The following is an 18,417-nucleotide window of genomic DNA, read 5'->3' on the forward strand; positions in this document are numbered from 1 at the left end:
AAACCCAATAATTGCTGAAAGCCAGTTAGGGGGCAATCCCCTTTGGCATGAAAGTATACATACAAATAAATGTTCAATCAACCACACCCAAAGTTCAATTTTGTGCAACTTGTGGTCTGGAGGCTTCTTCATGGTGGCTTCTCCAACAGTTCAGTTCTGGATTCAGAGAGGTAGCATCTTCTTTACCTAAAATTCTTCTCAAAAGGAATTTAAACTTTGCAATTTAAAATAATAATATTTTTTACATTCCCCCCGTTAAGAGGGTGATTGACAAATACAGAATCACTTAGGGATGCATGGCTGAGGTATGAGGTATATGAATCAATTGGTAAGAGATATTAAAAGATATCAGAAAAATCAAAAAGAAAAGAAAAAAATTTCTGGATGAAAATATAGACTATCAAAGTCTTATGTGTAAAAATTCCAAGTAAAAGAAAAATAAATCTATAACAGGTTCTTCAATCAGGGCCCAATCAAAATGATCTAAGCAATGATGCATTTACCCAGTCAATAGCCAGGACTACAGAAAGGTACCACACTATGAGAGGCAGAAAAGGGGACCAGATTATATGAGCCAAGGTTTTGGGGATGCTCGTCTGTGAGTATTTTCAGAGTGAGTGTGGACACAAGGAAAGCCTGTGTCTAGCAATGATAAACACAGTAACATCGAGTCTTCACACTAGGTTCAAGACCTTTGTATTGGCCTAGAAGTGCATCAATCCATCCTGGATTGGCTTTTCTTTGGCTCTGTGCAATGGCTCTTGTGTGTATATCTTGTCCTGGAATCAGACAGAATCATTAAGCAAAGTCCCATAATTTTTTAAATAATTAGCGGCATTGTTTTTATAGTCACAAGCTTTTTGGGCATGCTCTGACAAATGTATTTCAAACTTATAGTACTGAAAAGTCAAAAAGTTAAAGAAAATCTTAATACTGGTGACATGTGATTCAAATATAAAAAAGAGAGAAAAAAATAAAAAAAACTTAAGAAGTATATTGCACATGCGAAAAAATATAATAATAATAGAGCTTTAAAAATTCAAAAATATAGCTTATAATCTGTGTCAGCTAAGAAAATATAAAATGCAAGACTTTCTTACCAAAAATGAGATCGATTTCCTCTTAATATCTGGCCATGATTACTGTGAGTAGAAGGCAAATGAATTGAACAAGGTTAACAATTTTTTCATTTTTAAAAATACAGTAGTACAAATATGTAGTTATCAATATCCCCAAAATTCTCAATAGCCCAATTAATTACAATAGCAAACAAACACGCTTTCATTTTTACAGGAGTTGCTGTATGGCATTTAAAAACCTATGAATTGATGGATATTTGTCACAAGGTTTTACAGTCATGGCAATATTTCAACCTTGATAATAAACATATTTTTAAAACAAAGTAAAACTCATCTTGGGTTTAGAACATAATCAAGAAATCTATATATCATTCTGGTGCAAGTAAAGTAGTGAGCTGAAGAGTATAAATAAAGGGGTGCTCCTTTTTCTTGGAGGCTTATTAGGGTTACAATTGCCCTGAGATTAACTGCCCAACTTCCATTCACATATTTAGAAATGCGGGAAGATTGGGGGTTATAAAATGTATTTCACTTCAGCTACTAGAATGGGCCTTACCTTGCAATAGGGGCAGGCAAAAATAACCAGAGATTGTTTAAAAAAATTACAAAAATCATATTAAAAAAACCTTAAAATCATTTGAGGTATTTAGCACATTAATCTTCCAAAGGTTGTTATACAATTTTAACCAGTTCTGAAGTCCATCTATCCTCTAGCAAAAATAGATAAAAGCTGTTTTTTTTTTCATATGGGCTTAATTACAATAATATTTGTTCAGAACAGTTATAGGGGAAAAACAACAGAATTTCAAAACTCAGTACATTCAAAATAAATTCAATCAACCTTCAGTGTAACAGAATAATATTCAATCCAGTAACATATGAACTTAAAATCACAAAGTTATATCTTAAACAGAACAATCAGGAAATGCAATAGAAATACAGAGATTTTTTATAAACCATTGGAGTCTGAAATGCCTCAAAATATAGCCTTTAAGTTCCTTGGGTTCTTATCCATTTAAATGTCTATTGTCCGAAGGCAGAGTAGTAAGGGCTAAGCAATGGGGTTCAAGGGACCCGTCCAGGGCCCCACAGCTGGGAAGTATCTGAGGCCAGATTTTAACCCAGGACCACATGTCTGTAGGCCTGGCTATCAGTTCGCTGAGCCACCCATTTGCCTCCCCAAAGTTGAATCTTTGGGCTGAATCTGCTCCCTGACCGGCAGGTGAAGTCAATGAAATTACCAGAAGAGTCAAAAGGTATCCTTTTAAACAGCCCATTGCTATTAAGTTTCTGTTTGAAAAATCTGTTTCTTCTCTCCCTTTTTCTCTCTCCCTGCTATGATACCTCCTCCTGCCACAGTCCACGTGGAGCCCAGGCCGCCCAGGTGGAGCCAATACACCCCCCCCCATTTTGTTACCCACCAAGGATCTGGGTTTGTTGGGCATGCAGGTCAATCTTGGTTGAATCAGGTGGGCCAGGTGAGTGAGAGAAAGTCCAATAGGCTGGGGCCAGAGCCAGAGCGAAGACAAGCAGGGCCGAGCGGAGTGGGCAGCCAGGGTGGGGCTGGGAGAAGCGGCTGTCTGAACCGGGAGGCGGTGGCGGCAGGCAGGCAGGGGCTGATCAACAGCTTTGCGAGGGTAAAAAAAACCCTTCACCAGAGTAATATGGCTCAAAAAAAATTTCTAGGTACTTGATATTAAAAGTTGAACTAAAGATCAGAAGATTGAGAGTTTTTTTTCCCATTAGGTCGCCAACTGTAAAGATGAAAATTTAGGGGAGACTGAGGCAGGTAGAAATTAGTTTCTCTCTGCAAGGAGTATTATATTTTTTAGAGGTTTATTAAGGATTAAGTATTAAAGAAAATACAGGATAAGGAAAACATGCCTAGGCCAGAGGCCTAGACAAGACCTCACCTACATTATGGAAAGAGCCACATCTGCTCCAAAACGGAAGTCCAAAAAAAGAAAGAGAGCTCAAAAGCCTTTGCAATCAACTTAAGTACCTTCTCGATCTCACCCACCTCAGAATTCCATGAGATTACAAAGCATTTTGGGGAAGTGGAGCAAGGACTTGTGGGGATTGAAGTCCAGAGTTCAAATCTCAATTTTACACCATTAAGTTCAGGATTCTTTCTGTACCACTTGCCTTCTCCTTATGTTATCCTTTGGTCCATCCTTCCATCTGGGAAAAAAAAATCAGCCCATTGGCTCCATTGCTAATAAGAGGACTTAAAAAGAGTCAGAAGGTCTCAATTTTTGCCACTAGCTACCACAACTGTGTGACCTCTTGTAATCTAATCTAATTCAGTTCAGTTCAATTCAATGGAAGCAAAATTACTGTAATGAGTTATACAGGTTAGCCTCTCCTCCCTTATCTATGCAGAACTATCTTTATAAGACAGGATCTGCTTCCAGATTAAAAGAAAAAAGGAATCTATAGACTTGAAAGAGACAGAGAGACAATGAATTGCATTTCACTCTGTAGAGAAGCCTGGGCATCCATGTGCTCTCTACAGGGAACCTTGTGCCTAGAGGAGCCAGCACCAGAGTGATGCTGAAAGGGCAACAGAGGAAAACAGATCCATGGGACCTTGCTTTGACTGCTTCTAAAGAGAGTGGTACATCAGAGTACTGTAAATGTCAAGGACCAAGCTAGATGATTAATCTGTAAACTGTAGTTCTCTGGGGAAAGTGTGACCTGCCAGAGGGCAGGGCTGCTCAGTGCCTTTTGGGAAGAGGATCTTGACATTTGAGTAGGTCAGGTAAGAGGCCATTCTATGTTCTTTGTTGGATTAATTAAAATCAATGCCTTGTTAGCCTGAATGTCTATTGGGGTTCTTATGGAAAGAGCAAAATTAATGAGATGCTGATATGTCTGAGGTATTTCTGGTTGGGGACATGACCTAGAGAGATGTTGTATGAGAGACCCTCCTCAAAAGTGCCTCTGAATATATCATAGCAGGGACTGACACACAGGTCACATTCTTGGTATAGAGGATAGAGAATCAACTTTAGAGACAGTTAGACCTCGGTTCAAATCCTGTGGCTGACACATGCTCTCTTTGTGATCCTATGCAATGCATTTAACTCTTTATCAGGAGTTTTCTATACTGATGAAATCACACATCAAGCCAAAAATTACCAATACTTACAAGGGATTTCAGGGAAATGAATCACTAAGGAAGACTTTACTTATATTGTAGTCATGTCAACAATACAGACATCTGCTGGAGTTCTCTGTGAAAGGCAGAGCAACTTAAAAATTTGTGCCTTGTGATAATGATAATTTTATCCTTCAAAAGATGGAGAAAACAAGAGCTAAGGCAGTAAGAGGCGTTGATAATATAAACCTGATTCTAATACATAAGGAGGAACTGTCTTGCTAAAGTAGAAATGACAGGAACTTGGGAGGCAAGTGACTACTTAGAGAAAAGTTTGTGAGAGAGGAGAATTCAGTGGAATCCGTTGTGCCCTCTAATTTTGAAGAGAGAAGATTTCAAAGGGATCAGAATGGATAGTTGGATCAACTGGCCTAATATTTTGTAGGGGAAGCTGCTCCAAAATGGAACCCTTAAACATGAAGTTCTGAAGCCAAAAGCAGAAATTATTCTAAGGAAGAGGAAACTGAGGTGAGGGTGGAGAGAACTTAGCAATCAAGTCAGATCTTATAAAAGATAGGAATTAGAAGTAGGTAGTAGATGACTGAGGATGAATAGAAAAGTTGTACCATCCTGTAAGAATAGTATTAGAAATGCTTAGGGAAAAAGTTTTCTTCTTTAGCTCAGTCAAGGGGCAAGGAGAATTTCAAAAAAGAGATGACATATTTAGGTAGGGTAGGAGATTAATGACAGATGTTGATGGGAAGATCAAACTGTTCAACTTTTATTTTGCTTCTTTTTTCTCTTCCTAGGAGAATGATCTTTGGATTAGTATAATAAAGCAAAATTGGTGAACAGGGAGTGGAAATCCATAATAAGTGAGACTATAACATTTTGTCTTCTTCAATGAATTTATGTCACCAGGCCTAGGTGAACTGCATCTTGAAATAACTAGCAGATGCTATTCCTAAATCACTCACACCCAACATCTTTCTCTGAAAGATAATAGAGAATGAAAGAGATATCCAAATGACTGGAGAAGAATGCCACCATTTTCAAAAAAGGGAGAGGGTGAAGTGTGAAAATTATACACAAATTATCTGGGTTTAGTCAAATCCTAGAATACACACATTTTTCAAAGGTTAGTTTGTGAACATTTCAAAACAGAGGTAGTGATCACTAAAAGTCAAAACTGCTTTATTAAGTAGAGTTTAATGCCAGACCTCATATTTTTTTTTTTCTGATAAGGTTCCCAAAGGCTAGATCTGGGGCATATTGTAAACATAGCATAACACTGATTACTTTGGCCCTCACTACCAGAAGGCCAAGTATGTTACATTTAACCCTTTCCTTGTTGTTGTTCTCTGGTATCCCCTTAGTGGGGTTTGGGAGTCTAGGCTCTCTACAAATGACTTCAAGCCCTTGGTTACCTTAGTTGCACCCTCTGATAGGAGGAGTGATCCCCAGAATTCCAGTTCCATTTAGCCATTAACAGTCCAATTCGCTTTACAAAGAAATACTTATTTTAAAATGTACAATCACAAATATACAAGCATAATTCCCAACACCTGGGAAGCATGATAATCTCCCTTTTCTATGTCTCACCATCACTACCTTGGTCTTTGGGAAGGAGAGGAGATTAGGTTCATAGTTTAATTCCCATAGAGGCATAATTCTAATCTCCCTTCAGCCTTGAGTACTAAGCATTCTGACTTCCCCAGGCTTCATTACCTGCCTGGCTGACCAAAACATCCTGTCCATAATTCTAGCTTCAGGGTAGCCAAGACTCAAGCTCCTGGGATGGGAGTATCACTGCCTGCACTTGATATTGAGAAGGACAAATGAAACAGTACAGAGACCCCCAGACCCATTTCTCAGAGTTGGGGTTAAAGGGGGAAGGGAGAAGGTATGCTTCTACAATTCAGTTCATGGTGCCCATGCTGTGGATGGACTGTGACCATCCTCTAGAAGCAGCATGAAGGAATGGGCAGGAAGGAAAGATTGCTCAGTTTGGCTAGTTTTAAAGTCCCATTGTCTTTTTAAGTATATACAACCAATCAAAAGAGGCTACGCCTAGCCATGTGATCCAGGACTCAAAATACCTCCATATTAGGCAATCTGGGCATGCCTAGAACAAGCCCATCAGGGTGCCTCCATGTTGGGCAAGCTGGACATGCTCCAAAGCCCCATTACACATTTTTTCCTGTTTGAAATTAGCTGACTCAGGCACATAGGCAGGGGTGCATTTTTTTTTTTAACAGTCCTTGTCCCAAATTCAGAGAATTTCTCTGTGGTTTTTGGAGCGACATAAGCAATGTCCTTTGATTTGCTTCTCAGAGCTATACAGAAAAGTCTCAAGCCAGCCAGTGTATCAGGATCATATACCAAACTCAAATGTAGTTGAAAATCACAATTATCCCCCAAAGTTTTGTAGTTACTGAAATAAGAAGCATTTTATGAAGTACACCAAATATCTCTGTGTATAGGACCTTTTTTAAACCCATAAGCAGAAGAAAGAGCAAAAACAAAGAAAACTAACCCACAGGCATTTGGCATATGAGGTTCACTTGGTGTTATCTCTTTCTTAAATGAGAAAACTATCCTGGATAGAAACTCTTCCAATGATTCACTCAGTATATAAGGCCACCCAGTAGGAAACTACACAAAAATATCCCTCTCTACATGGAGAACACAAAATTTCTCTAGCCTAGATTATCCTCAGGAGTCCAGGCCTCAAAAGGCACTTGAAATCCCCAGATCCCACCACAAATATCCACTCCCAAATCCCTTTCCTTCTCACCCCCCCCACCTCCCCAACCTGGAGCCTTTGCTACTACCAGGAAGAACCCAAGGAAATTATAAACTCATCCATCAGAGCAATAAGAGAAACAGGCTTAGTTATAGAAGAAGCAATGAATGTCAGCTGTGTATGATTTTTTAGGCACCAGTATCTTGATCTAAGAAGTTGTACATCATTTTACTTTCACAAAAATGTATGCAGCAAAGGCCTGTTTAATGTAATCTTCCCCCAAAAACAATATGGGCATTTCATCTAGATAATAGCAATCTAGTGATTCTAGATTTCTTACATTAAACTTAATATCAGTATTCATGTAGAACTCAATATAAAGCCTGCATCAGTATTGGGTATCAATATGTCAATATTTATATAGAATTCAATCATTTAAAAATGATCAGTATTTTGTCAAGAAATTAACAAATTAAATTATGCAAAATTATGCCCTTGGAACTGACTTGTCAAGGAATACACCTCATTAAAAATTGACTGTATATTTACAATCAAAATTATTTTTTAATAATTACTTTAATTTCCTCTTCATTAGAGGTGAGATCACCCTTTTCATCTTCGTGTAAAAAATAGACTCGAATACAGGATGACAATCCCCACGAGCCTTTGCTCCACTTCCCCAGAATGCCTTGTAATCTCACCTGGGCCGAGATCAAGAAGGTATTTAAGCTGATTCAAAGGCTTTTGAGAGGCTCTCTCTCGGGTCTTTTTGGACTTCCGTTTTGGAGCAGGCGCGTCTCTTGCGTGACGTGAGGTTATTTTGTCTAGGCCTCTGGCCTAGGCACATGTTTCTTACTTGTATATTCTTTAATCTTTAACCTTTAATAAACCTCTAAAAAATATAATACTTCTTGCAGAGAGAAACCAATTTCTACCTGCCTCACCTGTCTCAGTCTCTCCAGTCTCCCCTAAATTTTAATCTTTACATTCGACACCATTAATTTGATGCTCTTCTTTCTTTTTTTTATTAGATTAACCTATACTTTATCTACTTTATTTGTTTTTTCAAAGTACCAACTCCTAGTCTTATTTATTAGTTTAATAATTCTTTTACTTTCAATTTGATTAATTTCTCATTTAATTTTTAGGATTTTCAATTTAATTTTTTATCTGGGGATTTTTAATTTGTTCTTTTTCTAATTTTTTTAAGTTGTAAGCCCAATTCATTGATCTCCTTCCTCTTGATTTTGTTGCTATAGGCACTCAGAGATATACATTTTCCCCTAAGTACTGCTTTGACTGTATCCCACAGGTTTTGATATGATATCTCCTCATTGTCATTCTCTTTAATAAAGTCTGTAATTGTTCATATGATTTCTTTTTTGACCCACCAGTTTTGAAGAATTAGATTATTTAGTTTCTAGTTAATTTTAAATTTGCCTTTCAATGGACCCCTGTTAAGTATAATTTTTATCACATTATGATCTGAAAGAGTTGCATTTATTATTTCTGCTTTTCTGCTTTTGTTTGCAATATTTCTATGCCCTAGTACATGGTCAAGCTTTGTATATGTACCATGTACTGCTGAGAAGAAGGTATATTCCTTTTTATTCCAATTTAGTTTTCTCTAGATATCTATTAACTCTAATTTTTCTAGCATTTCATTATTAAAATTATTTTTTTGCCAAATTTCTCTATGATCTTGTAGTCTAGAGTATTTCAGATAAAACAAGTCCCTAGCAGAGAATCTCTCCAGGGGTCCCTGCAAAAGTGAAGGACCTGATTTTTTTTCTCAGACAAGATCCCATGTGTAATACTGCCTACACAGTGGGTCCAACTGCCTGAAGGCCAGACATGTTACATTTCACCTCTTTCTCAGGGTTCTCTGGAACCTTTAAGCGGTTTGGGGGTGTCTCAGCTCTCTGCCAATGGCTCTAGTCCTTGCCAGTGACATTTTTTAAAGTGTAGTGAACCCCTACTCCCCCCCACCCCAGTTCCATTTAGCCATTTAATAGCCATGTTAGTTTTTACAAAGGAATATTTGCTTCAAAAGATATAACAGTTAAACAAGCTCACTCCCCAATGAGATAGGCTTTATCCTCTCTTCCCTTTGTACAGCCTCATTCTCTGGGAAGGGGCAGGGGTTTAGGTTCATATCTTAATTAGGTTCCTATACAGGGCCCAAGTTTCAATTTCAACCTGCCTTGAAACCCAGGTAACTTGGATTTTCAGGGCTTCCATGCCAGATTTGGCTGCCTGGTTGTTCCACCATGAATCCTGGTTCGAAGATCACCAGGGCTTAGTTCAGTAGAGATCACTGTCAGCACCTGAAAATGAGGACAAATGGTACATAACAGAAATAAGCACCCGTGGCCCATTTCTTGGAGTCGAGCTAAAGGAGGGTGGAGCAGGGAAAGGAAGTATTTTTCTTTTCACCATTTCAAATCATGACACCCACAATGAGTGAACTCTCATCTTCACCCTCTGGATAAAGCAGGAAAGACTGTCTCAGTCTGTCCAGCTTTAAAGACCAACACTATTCTGGCCTGTGGCAACTATACAACCAATCAAAAGAAGCTATACCTAACCTCCTATCATTGTCTGGGCTGAGGGGTAGGATGAAGACTGCCTCCATGTTAAATGATCTAGGCATCCTTCCAGTCCATTACAATAGTATATTTAGATTTCAGCAAGATGTTTAATAAGGTCATTTATGCAAATCTTATGGACAAAAGGGAAAGGTACAACTAGGTGGATTCAGAACTTTTGAAAAATTTAACATAAAAAGTAGTCATTGATGGATTGATATCAACCAAGAGGGAGACTCTAGTGGAGAAATCCAAGGATCTGTTCTTGGTCCTGTGCCATTCAGGATCTCCACCAGTAATTTAAGTCACTCCAAAGAAGGTATGCTCATTAAATTTGCAGATGGCATGAGGAGGAATAACTGACATGATGGATAACAGTCACATTCCCAAAACTCTCAGCCAGCTGGAAAAATGAGCAGAATCTAATAAGATGAAATTTAATAGCAAGTCATATAGGTTAAAAAAATCATCTTCCCAAATGAATGATGGGGGGGGGGGTGGCTTGAAAATAGTTTGCAGAAAAAAAACCCAACCAAACAAACAACAATCTGAAGCTCTACTGGACTACCTTCATATGAGTCAGCCATGTTACATGGCAGTTCTCAAATGCAATGCTTTCCTATATTATTGCATGGAAAGGCAAAGTACTTGGGATAAGGAAGATGCTCTATTTGCCCTAATTAGACTATGTTTAAAGTATTGTGTTCTGTCCTGGAAGCCACACACCTGAGGAAAGATAAACTAGATAGAACATATCCCAGAGAGCAGCAGCCAGGATAGCAAAAAGATTAGAAACCCTGCTGGGTAAGCATTAGAATGGAAGGCATTCAAGATGCTTGGCTTGGAGAAAACACTTAGCTGGGGCTGGGGGTTAAAGATGATAACAACCTTCAGGTATTTGTATGTCTATCATATGAAAGAGGAATCAGACTTCTGCTTACTCCCCAAATGCCAAACTAGTAGTTCTGTACCAGTATTGCAGAGAGGCAGATGTAGACTCCTTAGAAGAAAAAAACTTTCTAACAATTACTAGAAATGACTGCCTTAAGAAGTATTGGGTTTCCTCTTACTAGAAGTCTTCAGGCAGAGGATGAATGAGGGGATTCTTGATAATGTGAAGATTGGAGTAAATGGCCTCTGAGGCCCCTTCTAACTCTCACATTCTGGTATTCTATATTCCAATGAACTTTTAAAAATATTTATTGCGAGCCTACCAAAGCAGTAGTCAGAATCTTTGTGTGTGTTCGTTTCCTAGCCTGTAAAATTAGAAGCTTGAGCTCAATTATACCTAAGGCATCTTCTGAGGACATATAGCATGCTTACCAAAATTGCAGATGACTTGAAACTGGAAAGAAAGCTGGATTGGATTACAGACAACTTGGAACAGTGGACTGAAGCAAAGAAGGTGAATTTCAATGTGTAAAATCCTTTACATGACTTAGAGTTATTACCAAGACAGAAAATAAGAGTTAAAAAAAAAAAGAGTATGTTTGCAGTGCCTATGGTATGTGACATGGTGTAGGAAATTGAATATAGAACTTACAGTCAGGAAAACCCGGGTTCAAGTCCAAACATTATCATTTGCTTCCCATGTGACTTTGGACAATTCACTTGGCATCCTTGAGCTTTAATTTCCTAATTTGTAAAATGAGAGGATTGGATTTGATGGCCTCTAAAGTCCCTTCTAGCTCACATCTATCAACTCTTTGAGTACAGGAAGGGCTAGACATGACCAAAATGTTTTGGTTTTTTTAAACAAAAACTTTAGGAGCTCGATAGGACTTCAAGTTCAAAATGACTCAGCAGTGTGATGTAGCAACCAAAATAGCAAATACCATCAATGCAAAACTGCAATAAGATAAGTGTTGTGCCTACAGCATGGAAGATAAAAGTTTTATGGTACCTTTTCCTGGTCAGACCACTAGTTCTGGGGACCACATTTCAGAAAGGATTTTGATAACCTAGAATGTGTCCAGAGCAAGGCAACCGGGAAAGTTAAAAGATTTAAAACTAGGGTCAGTATAGAGAGATGAAGAAATGTTTTTTTATCTTCAAATACTGGAAAGATTGTCTGGAGAAAAAGCTATCATTATTCTTCTTGACTGGGGACAGGAGGAGAACATAGAGCTAGAACTAATGGATAGAGGTTAGGAAGAGTGAGATTTCAGTCTAGCAAAAGGAAAATTTTCTTAACCCTTAAAACTGTCCAAAATAGAATAGGTCTACCTGTTTTTCAAATGAATACTGAAATATGGTGTTGTTCAGTTGTCTGACTTTTCGTGACCCCATCTGGGGTTTTCTTGGCAAAGATATTTGGAGTAGCTTGCCATTTCCTTCTGCAACTCATTTTTACAGATGAGGAAACAGGCCAACAGGGTCACACAGCTAGTAAGTGCCTGAGGCAGGATTTGAATTTAGGAAGATGAGTCTTCCTGATTCCAAATCCAGTGCATATTCACTATGCCAAATTTGGGCAGGTTTTAGACTAGATGACTTCTGAGGTGTGTTTTTCAGGTTCCCTTGAGCATCCTTCTTTAGGGATAGAAAACTCACAGAAAATTTTACCTGGTATTACCTACATCAGCAATACTCTTCTGTTTTGCTTTTGCTTTTGCTTTTGCTTTTTATTTATTTATTTATTTTTATCAATAGCTGTTCCCCATATTGGTAAATACCAATGTGGTGGATGTGCTAGAGCAGCAGGAGCCTCTTTCCTGAACTGAAACAATCAATCATGAAAACTCTTTTAATCCTTCTTTACGTATTGCAATAACCCAAGAAAAGGATTAAAGTAGTATAGGATGATAGATTTGAGCTAAAAAGGATCTTAGAGGCCATCAGGTCTAATCCCCTCATTTTATATATTAGGAAATTAATGCTCAGAGATGCTAAGTGAATTGTCCAAAGTCACATGGGTAGCAAATGACAGCAGCTGGATTTGAATTCAAGTTTTCTGACCCCAAGTTCTGTATTCAGTTCTCTACATAATATCACATACCAGAGGCACTGTAAACATACTCTATTTTATTTTTTTGAAACTCTTACTTTCTGTCTTAGTAACAACCCTAAGACAAAAAAGCAAAGGGAATTAAGTGAGGTGCCTAGGGTCACATTGCTAGGAATTATCTGAAGTTAGATTTGAACCCAGAACCTCTCATCTCTTGGGCTAGCTCTCAGGTCACTGAGTCACTCAGCTACATCTCCCTTTTTTTCCTCCAACCTACTTCAAATATACTCTTAACAAAGTGTCTGCTGCCTTCCACTGAGCCTCTAATCCAACAATAAACTTCCTAATCTCTGGTTCCCCAAGAACCCTACCAGAAATGCCAACACAACACAATTGTCCATTGTCCTCAGCAGACTCTCCCACAGGGGTAATTGCTACAAAGGCAACTTTCACTCTCTCTCTCTTAAATACACAAATAAGAAATTAATTTCATTGAGTAATAAAAGCAATTTCAATATTTCCATTGACTAAGAATTGCCAATAGGATAATTTTTACTTGAGAAACAAAGGGAAATGAAAGTTAAGTGTGACTCTAGAATGCAAAATATAATCCATCATACTACCCCAAATTTGCAATTGTGTAAATACTTAGAACACATATATTTATGACCATAGTTGCCCTCCAAGATCATATAAACCATCCCTGCAAATTACCACATATCCCAAAATCATCAACACTTGGGCTATAACTATTTTATTATACATAGTACAGGTTATACAGCTTGAGCTATGTATAGTTAGAAAGTCTTGAACCCTGAAACTACATTACCCCAAATTACTTTCTGTATTACCTAGAATCCTTTTCCCTTTTCCCTTTTCCTGTGTCCTCACATTTATGTGATTGTATTTAAGTTTACTGTGACTCCTCCCATACCCTCTTTTACTTGAGACCAGGCTGAGTTCAGGTAGTTCTTTTATTTTAGTTATTATTAAGAAAACTTTATAAAATATAATAGTTATTGAATATTCCTTTTTAAGACTCACAGCTGAAAGACATGATATTTTGGAAAAAATCATGGACTGGAATTTAATTAGGTATTATATATATATATATATATGTAACTATATATATAATAATCCACAAAGCTAAATTATAGTTAGTAAGAAGAACTAAACTCGAGAAAACAAGCCCAGCCTTAAAAAGTAAGGGAACTATTCTATAAAATGTTGGAAAAATCCTACCCCAAGTAAAGGTCAACCATACAGGTACTTTACGTAATCAATGAGTTTAAGAAAAGTTGGATGTAAAGTATATTAAATGTAAAGTGATTCCTTTACCACTGGCTGACTGCAAAAACAGAGATCAATACCCACTGAAACAAAATATTGAATGAATTCAGATGTTTTGGTTATTAAAGAGTTAGGATGATGGCCACTTGCATGACAGGCCATAAAAATATAACCAGCATTGTAGAGTTCAATTAGGCAGTTCATATTTCCTTTGTAGCAATTTTCTAGCTCCACAATCTTTTCTTCTGCTCATTCCAGAACATTCCACTTGCCTCTACCCATACAATTAATACAACTCTCTTTCTTACCTAGAAGTATCTAAACAGCCTAGACAGTAAGAGTTGCCTGCAGTAGCACACACTGTCAACAGCTGCTACTATTTTAACAGATCTTTAGGTTAAATACAATGAGCTGATCATTTCTGTATGATCAAGATTTCTTTAACCTCAAATTAACATACTGTGAGGGATATCTGTATTCTCAGGTACAAGATCATAACAATAGATCAAAGAGTGAGATATAAATTCCCACAAATGGGTAAATTTTAAGTTAAACATCATTATACCCAGTAAATTAATAACGAAACCAGTCTTCCATTATTACCAGTTCCATCAATGAAAGTAGCAGTAGCTGCTTCACCTATGACTAAAGGAAACCGTAAAAGAAGCAGCAGCTTACAGGTAAATTCTGATTATGTTTAAGAACCATGTTATGAATGCATGTTACTTGATGATCTCTAGGGAATTAGTTTAGTAACATTTGCTGATATATGACAAACATTCTTCCACTGAGCACATACTGATGGAGAAAACCCACCAACTGGCTATGACAGAGATAAATGAAAATTTAGAAAATCATCACATACTCTGAAGATTTCTGGGGGAAATTATTTCTATGCTGAATCAGAAAGCTTAATATTAAACTTGCAAACAGCTACTTGGCCAAGGTGATTAATGACATATTCAGGTCTTCAGCAAAAAAAATAGTGATTTTTAACTATTTGACTACAGTGTATGAGAGGCAGGGATTAAAAAGAAAAAAAATGTTTAAGGGGAAGGTAAATTTTTGGAACTTATCTGCAAGGCTGTCTTAAACACTTTAAGAAAATTCCACAGCGATCAAAAGCCCTGCAAATATAGTACTTAAACCGGTCAATAAATGTGATCTTTTTGTTCTGGAATCTATGGTTAGGAACCCCACTTATTCACGGCCATGTAACATGTTGGATCTTCTCTTTGCTTCTGTGGGCTTTAATTCACTCACTGATTCTGCTTCTTCTTTTGGAGCAGTTTTCTTTAATTTCACAACAGTAGTTCCCTCAACAAGAGATAATGGTGGCGATTTTACATTGGCCAGTGTACACCTACTAGTCATTAACACGTGGTTCAGTTTAGTGTTATTACTGCTTTCCACTTTAATGTCTGTAGGTAAGGTAAAAGGCAGGATAAGGGAGGAAGTGTTTGCATGTAGAAACTTCCTAAAGGTATTGTTAGTAATGTGTACTGATGGAGAAGGTTTCAGAAGATCTTTAGTTCCATTTTCAGTCTTTCTCACTTTTATGCTTGTACTTGTTGAATTTCCATCAAAGACAATGAGGGGCCTTTTATGTAAACCTTCCACACTCATACCCCTTTTATGCTCATTTTTCAATTCATTTTGCCCTCTTTTCTTTTCCATCATTTTCCTCCATCTACTTTTTGGTAATTCCTTTGAGACAGTGGTATGGCATATTGAACATAGAGGTCAGTAAAGTCATCTTTGTCGATCTTTATGTCCTCTTCAACAACTATATTCTTCCACTCCAGCAGGAGCAGGAGTAGCAGGAACTCTTGGGTCAGCAGCTCAGGGTGCAGGAGAATCTCTGAGCCTGGGCAACTGTGACCTCTGGCATCCCCAGCCATGATCATCTCCTGGAGACCCCAGCTGGCCACCCACAATGCCCGGTAAGGGAGCCCTGGTGAGAAGTCAACTTTTTCTCTTTATTATGTGAAAAATAGCACATCCATTCCTCCCAAATGCTGCAATGCTCTGGTTTCCTTACATAGTCCAATATTGCAATTCTACAATTCCATAATTTTAAGGGTATAGAGAGGCATAACCTAAACTCAGGTTGGTCACAACCTCAGCCTCTTTCTACAGAATGAAACCACTTCCTAAGAGTAATAGCAAGTGTCAAATTTCTTGTTTGGAATACATAAGATCCAATCTATTTCTGGACCTTTCTGGAGGAAAACAATCAAAGAAGTTGGATCAACTGATTAATCTGTTCGTGCCTTCACAGACTGGCTGTGTAATGAATGAGCTAAAGAGGAGTAGCTCCTCCAGTATTTAAAAGGTTTTTACACTTGTCAGGATGACTCTTCCCTCTTTTATTGTACATTGTGATTCCTAATTTAGTTGATGGTCCTTGAAACTTTCTATGAGAGAAAAATTCATCTCTCTGTGACCATCTTGGTGATATGCCTCTCCCCAGTTAGGTTGGTCCTTAGAAAGCAGACATTCATCTTATCACTTAAAGCTCATCTTCAGTGCCTTTCTAAATTGGTTGTACCTTCTAGAACTCATGGTCAGTTGGCATGGTCTTTGACAATACTCATGTCATGATGACTTATTGTAACAGAGCTTTAATATTTCTATTAGTGGATCTCCTCTTATAGGAATGGAAAAAAATGACCTCAGTATTACAAAGTGGATATTCCATTTTTAGTAGCTTTTAGTTCACCAATGCTCCCATTTCACAACCTGAAGAGCAAGTTTCCTCAAAATACTACATAAGTTTAATCATTATTCAACAGAGTATGTTTCTTTATACAAAAAGGGGTACAGCATTATGCCCTGGTTTACTCCAAGACTCCAGTTCTATTCTTACTCAGCCCATGTTTTAAAAGGAAATTATATGTTGGCTGCTCCATGTAATTGTTTGTAATCACTGAAATTTGAAATCACATCCTACAGAGTGCTCTTACATGGCTCCTCATAGGGCATGCTGTCAACTTGCTTTATTGGCAAGGACTGTAGTAATTAGAACGACTGTGAATGCAAAAGAAACCAGAGGGGCGTCAAACTTGGCATCTCCTTTTCTATTAGTCAGGATGAGGTTAAAAACATGTGGGGTCCTTTAAAAACACAAATGAAACGATTTGATCTTCTATTAATACACAGAGGCTGATTTATTCTACAGCATCATGATTTTCCCCCCATTCTGTCCACTGAATTAGTCTTATAGAGTCAGGGTCAGAATAAGGAGAATTTAATGACCTCCCTTGAAGGCGTTATTTTTTTGCAATCCAAGGGCCCTTATGTTTGTCCTAAGGACACCTTCTATAGGAGGGCATATTTCTTCCTCTCTCTGCCCTTTTGGTCCTTTAACACTAATTTAGAATTTAATTTGCTTTTAGAGCCTAGCAGAATCTCTCTCTCTCTCTCTCTCTCTCTCTCTCTCTCTCTCTCTCTCTCTCTCTCTCTCTCTCTCTGTCTGTCTCTCTCTCTCTGTCTCTGTCTCTCTCTCTCTCTCTCTCTCTCTCTCTTCCTCTCTTTTTCTCATACACATACAAAATGACTTTAAAACAATATGAATGATTTTTTTAGCAAATAAACCTCAATGATGTACATCCAAGTTGGTGTTTTTCCTTCTATAATAATCAACATGATAGACTAATACTCACTTATATTCCAATGAGGCTGTCATTGCTTGTAACATCTCTGGGACTCCTTAGTGGCAGCAAATACCTTGGAGTATTTTCAATGATTGCAAATTTTTATTCTTTGAGGTCAGCACTTTATTAATTAATTTATTTAATAGATATAAATAGAATAAAATATATGGGGACAGTTAAGGTGGCTCAATGGATTGAGAGCCCTGCCTACAGATGGGAGGTCCTGAGTTCAAATCTGTATGCAGACACTTCCTAGATGTGTGACTCTGGGTAATTTACTTAACTCCCAACTGACTAGCTCTTACTGAAATTCTGCCTTGGAACCAATACTTGTTCAACCATCTTCCACTTGGTTGTCATGCCCTCAGTTTCCAATTCTTTGCCATTAGGAAAAGAGGTACTATAAAAATTTTTTGTACATATAAGCCCTTTTCCTTTTCCTTTGATCTTGTTGGGACATGGGTTTAGTAGTGGTATTGCTGGGTCAAAGAGTATACATAATTTTCCAAGAATAATTTGAAAAACATTGATTAGTTTAAAGGGCAGAGAAATTACCTTGGATATGAAAATGCTGATTCCTAAGTCAGTGGATCTATGATCTCATAGATGTGGATTGGTTCTCTACAAATACAAATCACAAATCACAAACTATCCCTATCTTCCTAACCTTTGCATTTCTCCTCCATGTTTTTCTACGTCTACTATAAAGCTTCTAATAGTAATGGATCAGAGTGCCACCAAATACTTAGCATTTAATTAATGCTTGTTTTGTTCACTGACTGACATGTAAATAATGATTTAAGAATTGCAAAATATTTTACACATATTGTCTCATTTGGTCTCCAAAATAATCCTGTAAGGAAGATGGCTATTATTATCTATATTTTAGAGGTAGCTCATACTCTGGGATGACTATCTCACCTTCTATTTGCACTGACCATTTGGGCCTAAAAGTATGACAATAACATCCTTCAGAACCCATAGAGGTTGAAGGGTTGCTTTTCTTAGTGC

General features: G+C 37.6%; 1 pseudogene; it reads right to left on the reverse strand.

The window, feature by feature from the left end:
- Positions 1–14,954: 14,954 nt before the first annotated feature.
- Positions 14,955–15,651, reverse strand: LOC100014532 (ashwin-like; annotated as a pseudogene).
- Between the last annotated feature and the right edge of the window lie 2,766 nt (positions 15,652–18,417).

Source organism: Monodelphis domestica, chromosome 3 (genome assembly GCF_027887165.1).
Source record: "Monodelphis domestica isolate mMonDom1 chromosome 3, mMonDom1.pri, whole genome shotgun sequence".
In the NCBI taxonomy this organism is placed as follows: domain Eukaryota; kingdom Metazoa; phylum Chordata; class Mammalia; order Didelphimorphia; family Didelphidae; genus Monodelphis; species Monodelphis domestica.